General features: G+C 40.3%; 1 pseudogene; it reads right to left on the bottom strand.

Annotated features, from left to right (window-relative positions):
- Positions 1–653: 653 nt before the first annotated feature.
- On the bottom strand, positions 654–4584 carry LOC127643563 (interferon-induced protein 44-like; annotated as a pseudogene).
- Positions 4585–14201: the final 9617 nt, after the last annotated feature.

The following is a 14201-nucleotide window of genomic DNA, read 5'->3' as shown; positions in this document are numbered from 1 at the left end:
CATAAATGAGATGGCCGCATGCTCTTTTCCTTTAATCGGGAAAATAATGAAATAAATTGAAATTGTTTACATTTTGAGGGGGAAAAAATATATAGGAGAATTTGAGATAAACATAGCAAAAAAGAAAAAAAGAGCTTGAGATTTTGGTTAATAATTGTAATGTTTTTGATCCCCATAGCCTATTGTCACCTATTACCTACAGTATTATAACAGCATACTGTTGTGTGATTACAGTCTCGTTAACATTTTCTGAAAATCGTAAAGGTTTGTAATGTGCAGTAGCGGCTCATGACCACAGATATAGAAAAAGAATTAATGAAAAGGTTAAATGAGCAGGATAAAAACATTTTAAAAAGTCAATTTATTCCATGATTTGAATACAATGTGATTTGATTTTCCTCAAAGAATGAAAGGTAGCTCAAACAAACAATGACACACTCCAAATGCATTAATTATTGTACACAGTAAAAAAAAACGTTTTTATTACTGACATTTACCGTAAATGTATACACATTTTTTCTTTCTTTTTTGTAATAAGAGAATATACCTGTAAAATACAGGAATTGTAAAAGTAGAGTCAAAGTAAAGGTACAGTCAAAGTCTGTAAATTAAAATGGTAAGAATCCACCGTTTTTTTAACATGACAGTACATTTCATTTGTCAGACTCATGGGAACTCTCATCTGTAGCGATATCAAGTAATTTATCATCAGCAAGATGAACAATCTGCTGGAGTGCCTTTAGTATCAGTACATCAATATCATCATTTGTGTCAATCTCATCGTGGTAGTTCTTCACTGGGAAGATGTTGTTCATTGGCACCCCCACTTTGTCACTGCACATCTGCATCTAGAGAGGAACAGATTGTCAATCTAGAAAATTGTAAATAGTTGTTCAACTATTAGACACAGTCAGATCAACACAGGCACTATGCACTTTGCCAATAATATTTACAGCAGGTAAAGCCAACATTCAGATTGAATGACATGATATACCTTCTCTTTGACCTTCTTGCTAGAGTAGACCTTCTGTAGATTGTTTTTCACCAGTGGGCATGCATCATCCACTTTGGTCATTACAATAACTTGAGGAATCCCTACAGAAATTGCACAGAGTGTAAGTTACATTGTGTAAGTGGTTAATATTAGGTTTAAAGGATTTTGATATATTCCTATGTTTGTACTTCGTATAAAAGTTTTACCCTTATCACTGATTCTCTGGCGGATGATCTTCAGCTTCTCAATAAGTTGATCATCTGTGAACTGGACTGTATCTCCAGCTATGATGTAAACCAGGCAGAAAGCCTGATCAGAGAGGTTAGGGTCACTGCTGAACTGTTGATCCTTGTGAGTGAGTGGGATCTGGTCGAACTAGTACAATGAAGACAAAGTATGTAAACCGTCAGCCATATTGTACACGTTACAAATAGTATCTTAAAATGTTATTTTCCTAATTAATGTAGTGGTTTATTACTTTATAGCCATCCTTCACATGGCCAAATAAGGCATTAATGATGTCATCTGGTTGTGACCCAGCCAACGTCCCAGGTTCTAATCCCATTATATCTTTAAAGACAAAGGGCAATTTGTTTTTCCCACATCTGATGGGGTATCCTTTGAGCTACAAACCAAGACCAAAAATACAGAAGCATAAATATGTGTGAACAATTTTCAAGCAATCTTTATGTAGACAAATGCTCATAATACTTTCAAAAAGAGAAGCCAGTGTGTCAACTTGATATTTACTGAAATATTTCCTTGAATATAAAAAAAATCACATCATATTGCATCAGAGGGGTTACCAGGATATCATGTTTGGGGGGCATTTGGCTTGTTTGGGGGGGCAACATAAACAATTGAAAAAATCGGCGCAAAATTAAGCTATACTACACACAATCTGTTTTAGTGCATATCTTTTTCTAAGCCAGGAACCCAGAGATAGGCACAGGGCCCCTATTAGACTATAGGGCTTATAGGGATTTTTGTTGTGTCAGACCTCACTCATCTGCTAGCGATGGAAAAATATGCACAAAACAATCCACTTTTAAATTGTAATTTATCATCAGATGCAGAGGCATTTCCAGCATTGAAGGACATCCGGGGCTTAGCCCAGACAATTTTATCTTCACACTAGCAACCACTTCCCTGTAGTCCAAAGCTGGTGAGTGGTTATTCTTTGAGTTTTGCTCTGGCTGGGCCTGTTTCTACAGTTCCTAAATCTTCCACTCTAGTGCTATCCTCAACATCCTCTCTCCTCCCTGAATCATCTGTGATGCAAAAGAACAGATATAGCACATAACTTATTGCAATCAGCTTCAAACAACTAATTCATCAAGTGCTACATATGTCAAATTGTAGATCAATACCATTGAAGAAAATGTGTTGGGAAGAGCAGATCAGTGGGATTGCCCTTAGATCTATCATGATTCTTGAATTTTCATGTACATTAACATAAAGTCATCACAAAAGAGTTATATTATAGTGAGTAAAGTGAGGTAAAAAAATATTGAATATAAATAATTAATATTTTTTGACATAAATAGTCAAAATGATGTATAAGATCCTAAGTTAAAGCAATACATGAATGACTTTAGTCTAAGTTCATTGACACACTATGGCATCGAACTGTATATAATTCTCATCATCTCTATGAGAATAATTCATCTGTCAAAATCCTTTCATTAGGATCATTGAGATAAACAATGTTTCACTTTTAACTTTCTCTAAAGTAAAGAGACTTATTAATTGTTACCAGTTTCCATGCCTGATTCTGGCACAGCTGCTGCTCCTCAGTCTGTTGCTCATCTTTGCTACACTCTACAAAACCATTTAATCAAATCAAAGTGTATATTTCCTACAAACTAATATCACAAAACAAGTCACACATACATTTTATGTTAATGCTTATTGGTTATCCTTAGCGAAAACAACACCTGATAAACAAGAAAAGTACACTCCAAACGGGGCTCGAACCACGGTCTCCAGCATGAGAGGTGACTGCGTTAACTCAGAGCTACCAAGCTACATCAATCTTACCAAGGAGGTTAGAGGCTACAACTCTTGAGGTTTAGCCTACTGTGGGTGAAAGCCAGCTAGATGATGATCTTAAGACTTTAAGGACAAAAACAAATGTGAATTCTTACCCACTGACTTCTTTCGGAAAAATCTCCAAAGCCTCATTTGCTTAATTTTTGCTGTCTTTCCTGCTAATTGCCGTTAACTCGCCACTAAGTAACATTAGTTGATGTCAACGACTGTGCAAGCTCCTCCTCTACCTGCTGCATATTCAACAGAGAGGAAGAAACGGAGTCTCGCATAGGCTACCGAGAGGAACTTATTCTATAGGCTAGATTATGCCTATGTCTATTTTTACAGGCTGTATGCAGTATGTGCAAAGCCAAAGCACAATGAAATAAGGCAACTTATGATTTCGGGGGTTTACATAGGCTTTTGTCCGGTTTCATATTTCTCAGTCAACTATTCAAAATACATTCGGGGCTACACTCAAAACATTAGGGCTGAAGCCCGGCAAAATCGACTGGCCGCCTCTGATCAGATGGACAGATTATTTCTCAAATTCTCAGGGAGGCAGAGCTTATCCTAGGGAGGCACTGCCTCCCCAGCCTCCCTAGACACGCCCCTGTATTGCATTACCTTCTCTTTGCTCTAAATAAATCACATTTATTTAGTGCTGCTTGATTGCAACATTAGGTGTCAATAATACCTACTCTTTGTGTGAAACTTCGACTATGACCAGAAGATGAATCAACTAAGCTCCAGAGCAGATCCGTCCTTGAAAAGCACTATTAATGGAGTTAATAAAGCTGGACTTTCCTGCTCCAATTTGTCCAGCTACCAGGATCTTGATGTCCTTTACATCTGGATTACTCAGAGAGAATTCTTCTAGCTGTTTTTTCAGATCTGCTTTCTGACTGTCAAGTCAAGCCAGAAATATAAGGACAAAAATATGATGTACATAATAGATCCATATAAACTATTAACATTCCTTACCCACATTTTCATATGTGTATGCCATGTGTATTTTAAAATATCTTTAAGTTCAAGAAATAGATGTTAAAAATTGTGTCTGATATGATAATGTCAGTATTTTGGCAACAAGATGAGACATAAAATAAAGTAAATCATAACTAACATCATGGTTTACATATCTAGAATTATGATTTTATAATGATCTTACTTCCATTTAAAGTTCCTCCATGGTTTGTCCAATTCTAGGACAAAAAAGACAGATCATAAAACCAATTCAGATAAATCGGTATGTGTGTGCTCTATATCAAACAGCTACTAATATAGATATTTATGGATATTTGTTAATTTAAGGATTCTCTTACCTCGACACACAGGTGCAGGTGCAGGTGCAGGTAAAGGTGTAGGTAAACATGATGAAATTACTTTTGATTTTGATGATCCCATTTTTGTTTTTAGTTGTTTTTTGTTTTGTTGAATTTTCACATTGGCAAAGTTTCCTTAAAATTATAGGAAACAACTGAATGATTTGTTTCTTACTCACCGTTGCTCTGAAGTAGAGTGGAAGAATAAACTTCAACCCAAATTTTTATACCCATTTTAGTTTTACTTTCAGTTTTGATTGATATTTTATTGGGGAGGGTAGTGTGTAAACTCCATTTACAAGAAACCGCATATCTTCTCGTAAACAGAAGGGGTGGGCCTGTGGACTTGAGGGATTTACAGTCGATATATATAAACTAATAAAATAATGCGTGCTAATGGCGCTTTGTCTGCTCTAAGCAAATGTAATAGCCAAATATTTCCCTAACCTTTTAACATTTGTTTTTAGAAAACAAATCACTGTATTTAAAATGAGTGGAGCAAATTATAACCTTGGCAAAAATCTTTTTCAAGCTGCATTACCGGAGACAGAAACTGAAAGTGACTTTGCATATTCCTGCCCCCATACATTATATAACATGTAAATTAGCCCTAAAAAATAACAGAGAGGTTGGCTATCCAATAAAATGAGTCATATAATATCAAATGTGTATTCAATTTAAGGCAGTTCATATGCAAGAATGATGAATCTACCAACACTGTGGTTACTAAATGTATTTAGTTAAATACAGACAGCATATTCACAATGCAGTATTGATAAAACAAAATATATATATATAATAAAACTCTTGTCTATGTGATATAGTGGTGCCAAAGAAGAATTTAATTCTTTATTACATTTTATATATATATATATATGTATATATATATACACTCACCTAAAGGATTATTAGGAACACCTTACTAATACTGTGTTTGACCCCCTTTCACCTTCAGAACTGCCTTAATTCTACGTGGCATTGATTCAACAAGGTGCTGAAAGCATTCTTTAGAAATGTTGGCCCATATTGATAGGATAGCATCTTGCAGTTGATGGAGATTTGTGGGATGCACATCCAGGGCACGAAGCTCCCGTTCCACCACATCCCAAAGATGCTCTATTGGGTTGAGATCTGGTGACTGTGGGGGCCATTTTAGTACAGTGAACTCATTGTCATGTTCAAGAAACCAATTTGAAATGATTCGAGCTTTGTGACATGGTGCATTATCCTGCTGGAAGTAGCCATCAGAGGATGGGTACATGGTGGCCATAAAGGGATGGACATGGTCAGAAACAATGCTCAGGTAGGCCGTGGCATTTAAACGATGCCCAATTGGCACTAAGGGGCCTAAAGTGTGCCAAGAAAACATCCCCCACACCATTACACCACCACCACCAGCGTATGATCATAACCGAAACACCATAATTCGATTATGCGAATGAAGTCGATAATCACGCATCAAATAACTATGTTTCATTTAGAGTAGAGGTGCTTATTGATGTTTTAGGAGAGCTCTATGCTGGTATGAATGTCGTAGCACATCCTGGATTGTTAAACTCTCTGCAAAACGTTTCCCTGCATATTCAAAATCTGTCAGAGGTGCTAAGGTGGGACGTCGATCTTGTTGTGGCAAAAAATTATCAACCAACCATTATCGCTGCGTAAGAGACACTCTGACTCAAACAGTCTTTTAGAATTATTTATTCTTGCAAGAAGGACCCGGTCATTACACAGGAGTTAATCTGTGCCGTGAGTTGGACCTAGAAAGGGAGGGCTGACTTGTATTTTATACTCTTTTATCCCAAGGTTTTCTGACAGAAGCAGATCCTCCCCCTCTGCATCCCTCAGACACAGAGGCATTCCCCTGTAATGACTATTACTGATCAATGAGTATCAACATTTCTACAACAATTCCCCGCTTTTTATCATTCAGATTACTTAATCAAAATAATAAACAATAAGACAAATTTTAAGTCATATCATCACACTTACACTCTTCATCTCTGATTTTCGCATAAATGATCACTCTCTTAAACATTTGTGAAATAACATTTGGAAAAATAAAAAGCTTAGGCTGTTTTTTGTGGGGATAGTCCCCTAAGTATTAGCAAGCAAGTAAAGACTTTATCTGAAGCCGGGCTAAATGAGTAAACGCCGTTACTGCACGTCTGACATAAAATCAGACCCTCAGTCACTTCAGTATAAACAAGGAATAGTGTACAGATTAAGTAGGAAAAACACATCAATTTAACACTTTTGTTCGGTTCTTTGGGTCCTAGAAAAATATATTGGTAAAATGCAAGATTATTTTGTTGCGTGATGGTCATTTGGGTATAAGCATGCGCAGATGCGCTGTAAGCTTCATAAAAAATAAATTAAAAGTAGCGTCTATTGTTGATTCACAACTCATCGTCAGGAGCACACAGCCCGTTGGTATGTAGCCAATTTAGAACTTTTTGAAATGTTTACTATGAGCTATGGTCTGCTGTACTTTAATTTAGGAATGTTTCAAGTTTCGTGCTTGTGTAATTGTCGACAGTGGCGGCTTAGTCCGTGCTGAGAGGCACGTAATTTGTAGTTAAGTTAGCGCGTGTACTGTTCAGTTCTCTCGGTTTGCGATATATGTTCGAACACTGGATAATTAACAAATTACCAAGTAAACTAATGTAGCAGATGGTTGTGTGGTAGGCTGACGAAGTTGCATTCATTTAGTAAAACATTGAATTGAAGTGTTATAATGATTAATGCACTTTGCCTGCTGACTCGTGTGATAGCTATACTCTATGCAGGAGCAATGCTATGCATGATGGGAAATGTAGTTTCTGCGGTGTTCTGACGCTAGCTATGTAAGACTGTATAGGAGATTATATGATAGTGTATTCTTATTTACAACAGAAATAGATCTAGTTATTTTATTGTAACCATTTCATGTTTGTTTATTTTGCATTATATATTCAATGGATATATTTGTAACACTGGTTTATTTCTTATTTCAGGTTTATGACCTGTGGTCAATTGTATAAATAAAACAAAAATACAAGACTAATGACAAACCACGAGTGAGTGCCATGTGTGCTGCCTGTCACTAGCCCATTCGGATGGCTGAAAATCTAAAAGATCCGAACAGTCATAAACCAAGGCCTGTCATTCAAACATTGTGGCCCTGTTCTGAAGCCAAGACAAAGCCTGAAGACCAGAAAATAAATCAGTGACTGGTTACCTTATCTAGTTAAGTTAAAAGCCCATCTATACTGCCTATTCACTTGCTAGTCTGAAGAAAGAAAAAAAAAAAAAGAAGAGCAAGTAAACAAAATGGCAGAAAAGGAGAAAATAGAGGGATTCATGACAGAAGCGTTCAGCAGCCCAGACTGCGTTCACTAAAAGAGCCAACCATCTTACCTCCAGGGCCAGCAGCTAGAAGAAAGGGATCTAAAGGCTGAGTGGAGAGAGTTCAAAGGAGATCATACCAGAGTGGAAGATGCAGGATTTGAGTATGCTATGGCCTTACGAGAATTAGAAGACGAAGAGGCCACAAAAAGGGCAGATCAGGTTGACGAGAAAACATTGGAGCCGGAATGGAAGGCTGCGTACAGGGAGCAAATCCACGAGATGATCTCAAGGGGAGCTGCCACCAAACTCACTTAAGAAGTACTTGATAGCTGGAAGGGACCGAAGTGGTACATTAGCCATTTAGTCGCACCAAATCCACACTCATCCTCTACCCCTGTAAGAATTGTATGGAACAGCAGCCAAGAGTTCCACGGAGTGAGTTTGAATGACCTTTTGTACAAGGGCCCAGACGTCCTCAATCAGATCAGAGGAGTCCTTCTAAGATTCAGGACTGGATTGTACGCCGCCTTAGGCGACGTGAAAAAAATGTATAATTCTGTCTGGCTTAAAGACAAAGAAGTTCATCTCCATCGATTCCTCTGGAGAGACAACCCAGTGGATGAGATTCAAACCTTCGCTGTCGTCAGAGTTAACATCGGGGATAAACCTGCTGGCTGTATTGCCCAGGTCGCTATGAGGGAGACTGCTAATCTTCCACAGTTTGCAGCCATGGTTGAAGAACGCCGTGTTCTGGTAGAAGACAGCTATGTCGATGACATATTAACATCCCACAATGACAGCAAAACACTGGAAAAGATCACCAGCGGAGTTGAAAAGATCTTGGAGGCTGGAAGCTTCTCCCTAAAACCGTGGGTTTTGGCAGGCGAAGTGGGAGGTTAGAAACTGCAGCTAACTCCAGTAACAGTGAGACAACTTTGTCTGCGCCTAAGACTCTGGTGTTGCCTAATCAGATCGCGAGACAAAGAAAGTAAAGCGCTGGGTGTCGACTACTGAACCTGAGACCGACAAACTTCGGTGTTGGCGTCCATCAATTTCTCAAAGAAGCGAGGCAAGATGAGGACGGGAATTGATTTGAAGGAAGATGAAGTAAGAAGTGGAACTCCAAACCCCTTGACTCGTCGAGTGCTTGTAAGTCAGGTCGCTGGGTTCTACGACCCTATCGGTCTTGGCACTCCAGCAAAGCAGAAAGGAGTAATGCTCGTAAGGGAATCCTACCAAGAAGCAAGTATAGGTAATCCAACTAAAGATACTTGGGATGACCCACTGTCGCCAAAAATCCGAGAGGCTGCTATTAGGCTCTTTGAAGAGTATGTGAGACTTGGGAAGATAAAGTTCGAAAGAAGTCTCACACCTTTTGGAGCCATGGGCCGCCCTATGGGTGTCACGTTTTCGGATGGGAGTGAGGCTTCCTACGGCGCCATGCTTTATCTCTGCTGGGAAACGCAAGGAGGAGTTGTTGTGAGGTTTGTTGAATTGAAAGCCAAACTTACTCCTCTCAACCAGAAAGGGGACGTGATCAAAGCAGAGTTATGTGGCGCTGTCTTCGCAACCCGGTTGAAAAGGTACTTTGAGAAGCACTGCCGCCTTGAGGTCGAATGCTGGGTCCACTTTGTGGATAGCCTAACTATCCTAGGGGCGATCCAGAAGGATAGTTATGGCTACCAAACATTCTTCTCCAACCGAATCGGTGAAATACAGATGGCTGGGCCAGTGGATAACTGGAGGTGGGTTGACGGCAACCTCAACATTTCTGACATCGTCACTAGGGGAGCAACTCCTGAAGAGATTGATGAAGAGTCAGAGTGGCAACAAGGCCCCGAATTTTTAAAAAGACCTGAAGTTGAATGGCCTGTGAAGATGGCTAGCGAAATTGTGACCAAGGTTGCTGATAAGGTAAAAAAGTTACAAAGAAAAGCATTCTCAGCTGTAACTACCAGAGCTCAATCGCAAAAGATTGCAAGACCCTGCAGCAATGATAATGGCGCTAACGTGGGAGTTAATATACTTCAACCACTACCAAAAGACCAAGGTCCAACTCAAGCAGTAGAAAGGCAGAGAAAAAAACTTTGGGGCATGGCTCTTGTGTGCCTGGTGGAGCCCAAACGGTTCAGAAGCTTGTCAATACTATGTGGAACTGTCGCTTGGGTTCGACGAGCTGCAGAATCTTGGCTAAGTGTGAGGTACCAAGCCTTAAATTCAGCAAAGTGGGAGGCAAAGAGTTCTAAGCTGTCTGTAGAAGAGAGAAAAGTTGCTTTTCAAGACTTAGCCCTTGCTTCCCAGGATGGCTTGAACTTTAAGACTACAGCCTTGAACCGCCTAGTTGTAACCAAAAATGAAAACACAGGACTCTTGCTTTGTGGCGGTAGAGTACAATCTTGGAATGAAGATGGTAGAGCGGTACCGTTGATTCCTTTCCAGTCATGGTTGGGGACTTTGTTGGCTAGAGAAGCTCACAAGGCCAATCATGATGGTGTTGCTGCTACACTGCTACGTACAAGAAGAAAAGCTTGGGTCATAGAAGGCCGAAGGATAGTCAAGAAGATTATTAACGAGTGCGTTACTTGCAAGAAGCAAAGAGCAAAGCTATGCCGACAAGTAATGAGCGACCTTCCTCATGAGCATACTAGCAGAGCAAACCCTTTTGAGTATACCACATTGGACCTCTTCGGTCCCTTTGAGGTCAGAGATGCAGTAAAGAAACGGACCAAGAAAAAGGTTTGGGGAGTTGTATACTGTTGCATGGCTTCCAGAGCCATCCACGCGGACCTCGTTGATGACTTGTCTACCGAGAGCTTTCTTCAAGCCTACTCCAGATTCACTGCCCTGAGGGGGCACCCTCGGAAGTTATGGTCTGACAAAGGCACAAATTTCATGGGTGCTAAGTCTGCTCTGAGAGATCTACACAAGCACTTAGCATGCTTACAGAAGGTGGCTGTAGAGAACATAGCAGCAAAAATGGAACTGAATGGCAGTGGGAGTTCCATCCTGCGGACTCGCCCCACAGAAATGGAGCGGCCGAGGCAGCTGTCAAACTTATCAAAAGAGCTCTCAACAGCCTCGGCGGAACAACCGGCAGCTACACCTGGGGAGTTCCAAACTCTTCTTTACTCAGCAGCCAACCTAACTAACTGAGCGACCCATCGGCGCCAAAGCGCAAGAGCAAGAGGATACAGTAGAGTACTTAACTCCTAACTCCCTCATCCTGGGGCGCACCGGACAAAGAGGAGATATGCACAGTATTGACTTGGAAACCCACTCTTGGCGTAGGCTGAGGGCTGTTCAAGCGGGAGTTGACAGATTCTGGTCAAAGTGGAGTGAACTAGCGGGACCGAACTTGTTTATCCGGCATAAGTGGCACAGAGTAGAAAGAAATGTCCAGATTGGAGATCTGGTTTGGATCGCAGATCAGAATGCCCTGAGAGGACAGTTCCGGCTCGGTCGAATCGTCGTCACCTATCCGGACAAGTCTGGAGTGGTCCGAGATGCTGACGTGGTGACATGTATAGGCCTTCCTGCCTCCCTTGTTGCCAGGACCCAGGCAAAAGATTCTACCTTACCTTCTACTATCGTCCTTCGCAGGGATGTGCGGGGACTGGTCGTGTTGATTCCTGTTGAAGACCAGAACAAAGTATAAAGTCCTTACCATTGGGTACCCAAGAGACGTTTATTTTGTTAGTTAGTGGGTAACCCTGGGAGGCGGCTGAGTGGTTCAAGGGCAAACCTACACTCAGTAGGAGGCAAGTTGGTGGGGCCTACCTCCTTAGTGAGTCCTTTTGAGAAAATGATAACATTGAAAAGCATTTCTGTTAATTCCGTGTATGCTACAAAACTTGATTTTAAGTTGTTGTTTTACTGAAAGACTCAAATTACTTTGTGGTGGCCTCCTTGAATTTGCATCAGTCGGCCAAGTGGGAGGTGTTCGGTTCTTTGGGTCCTAGAAAAATACATTGGTAAAATGCAAGATTATTTTGTTGCGTGATGGTCATTTGGGTATAAGCATGCGCAGATGCGCTGTAAGCTTCATAAAAAATAAATTAAAAGTAGCGTCTTTTGTTGATTCACAACCCATCGTCAGGAGCACACAGCCCGTTGGTATGTAGCGAATTTAGAACTTTTTGAAATGTTTACTATGAGCTACGGTCTGCTGTACTTTAATTTAGGAATGTTTAAAGTTTCGTGCTTGTGTAATTGTCGACAGTGGCCGCGCTTAGTCCGTGCTGAGAGGCACGTAATTTGTAGTTAAGTTAGGCGTGTACTGTTCAGTTCTCTCGGTTTGCGATATATGTTCGAACACTGGATAATTAACAAATTACCAAGTAAACTAATGTAGCAGATGGTTGTGTGGTAGGTGACGAAGTTGCATTCATTTAGTAAAACATTGAATTGAAGTGTTATAATGATTAATGCACTTTGCCTGCTGACTCGTGTGATAGCTATACTCTGCGTAGGAGCAATGCTATGCATGATGGGAAATGTAGTTTCTCGTGGTGTTCTGGCGCTAGCTATGTAAGACTGTATAGGAGATTATATGATAGTGTATTCTTATTTACAACAGAAATAGATCTAGTTATTTTATTGTAACCATTTCATGTTTGTTTATTTTGCATTATATATTCAATGGATATATTTGTAACACTGGTTTATTTCTTATTTCAGGTTTATGACCTGTGGTCAATTGTATAAATAAAACAAAAATACAAGACTAATGACAAACACGAGTCGTGCCATGTGTGCTGCCTGTCACTAGCCCATTCGGATGGCTGAAAATCTAAAAAGATCCGAACAACTTTGCTTATGTCAGCAGGCTATAAAAATACAAAGAATAAAGTATAATAAAATCCCTCATTTCAAACCCTCTCATTGTACGCCATCTCGTAACACGGATGACAGCTGCTTATAACCCTCTTTACATATCAAAACATTCTCAGAAAGAAAAGACAAACCTCATTTTAACACATTTCACAGTAGCTCTCGCTACTTGTATCATCATATTTGTGTTCATCTGGCTCTGGATAGACTGTCATTTTTACCAACTGAACAAACATCCCTGCTTTAACCAGTCTCTGTACTGAGCTGGAAACACACGTTATAATGCATGGTAAACATAACAATATCAACAGTTAATTGGTAACACCATTTGAACCAGCCAATACACCCATCCTCCCCAGAGATTCACAAACCAAGTAACCCATGTACTTCCAATATGTTCTGGCTCCTGTACTGGTTTTCTCATGTGTTCAATTACATTCGTGATGTTGTTGCTGTAATCTGGAATATTGAAACACATTCACAACATTTTGCAAACTCCCCCTTTCTCTGCAGTTAACATATCAAGAACCAACCTGTTTTGAATGACCACATCTCTTAACTGTTTCATTTCATCATTTATCATTGTCAAGCATTTTCTGTGCTATTAGCTATTGCTAATACTGTCCATGCTAGCCCATTTATCTTATTAATTGTTACCGTTGTACCCACCCCTAAGAACAATGACCACCCCACATTGCTGCATAGTGCTTTGGTAAAACCCCAGGTAAAATTTCAACATTTATTTGTATTTTTTTTCCGTTCCCACCCCAGGTGCCTTGTTTGGCAAATACACAGATGTACCCACATTCATCAAAGCTTGATAACAACACCCTGACTATTTCTTTGGCATCCGATGAAATACCCTGTTGCCACACATCCACACTGCTGCAGGTGAAGTTTCATGTGGCTTGCTGAATGGGCATGTGAAGTTGACTTCTTTGTCGTTGATGACGGCTGTACAATTGTCCGCTGTTCTGTCCTTCACGTTGATTCTGACCCTGCAGTCAGACATCCTGCTTTAAACCGTCTCGCATTGTTCTTGAATTCTTTTCAGTTTGTACCTCTTCACGATGATTACTGCTTGTGACCACACGATGGGGTCCACTCTGCACACAGGCCATGTTATTCTCTGTGGTTGGCCTTGCTCTTCCACTGATAGTGGTACTTGGTGTTCAAACTTGACTTCGGCGTTTATTGACATTCACTCGGAACAATCTCTTCCTGTTGCTGATTCTCCTGCGATGGTTGGCATGAACCCCCACGTAGCTCTCTCTGTGACCTTCACTGGCGTGTGAGTCGTTAGTAGCACTTGGAATGGTGCCAGCAACTTTTTGCCTTCCAGCTCTTTCTCCTCAGGTCAGGAATCACAACAAAATCACCAGGCCTGATCTTATGCAGCTTTTCACCTGAACACAAACATTGGACAACAGAGAAGACATTTCTTTGCAATAATTCAACATGTCATTCTCACACAGATCTGTTGATGGCAGCCCTTGTCTACCCCTTTCTATTCCCATGAATGGTGGTCTACTAAAGAGTATTTCAAATGGACTTAAATTTGTTTTGACTCTTTTTCACATTCTGCATACATGAACACAATTGGGAGTGCTTTAACCCATGTGAGCCCAGTTTCCTCACAGCACTTAGCCAATTTTTCTTGATTGTTTGATTCTCCCTCTCAGTAACTGCAG

The sequence above is a fragment of the Xyrauchen texanus genome, chromosome 5, assembly GCF_025860055.1.
Source record: "Xyrauchen texanus isolate HMW12.3.18 chromosome 5, RBS_HiC_50CHRs, whole genome shotgun sequence".
NCBI classification, from domain to species: Eukaryota; Metazoa; Chordata; class Actinopteri; order Cypriniformes; family Catostomidae; genus Xyrauchen; species Xyrauchen texanus.
This window is presented reverse-complemented; position numbering and strand designations above follow the sequence as displayed.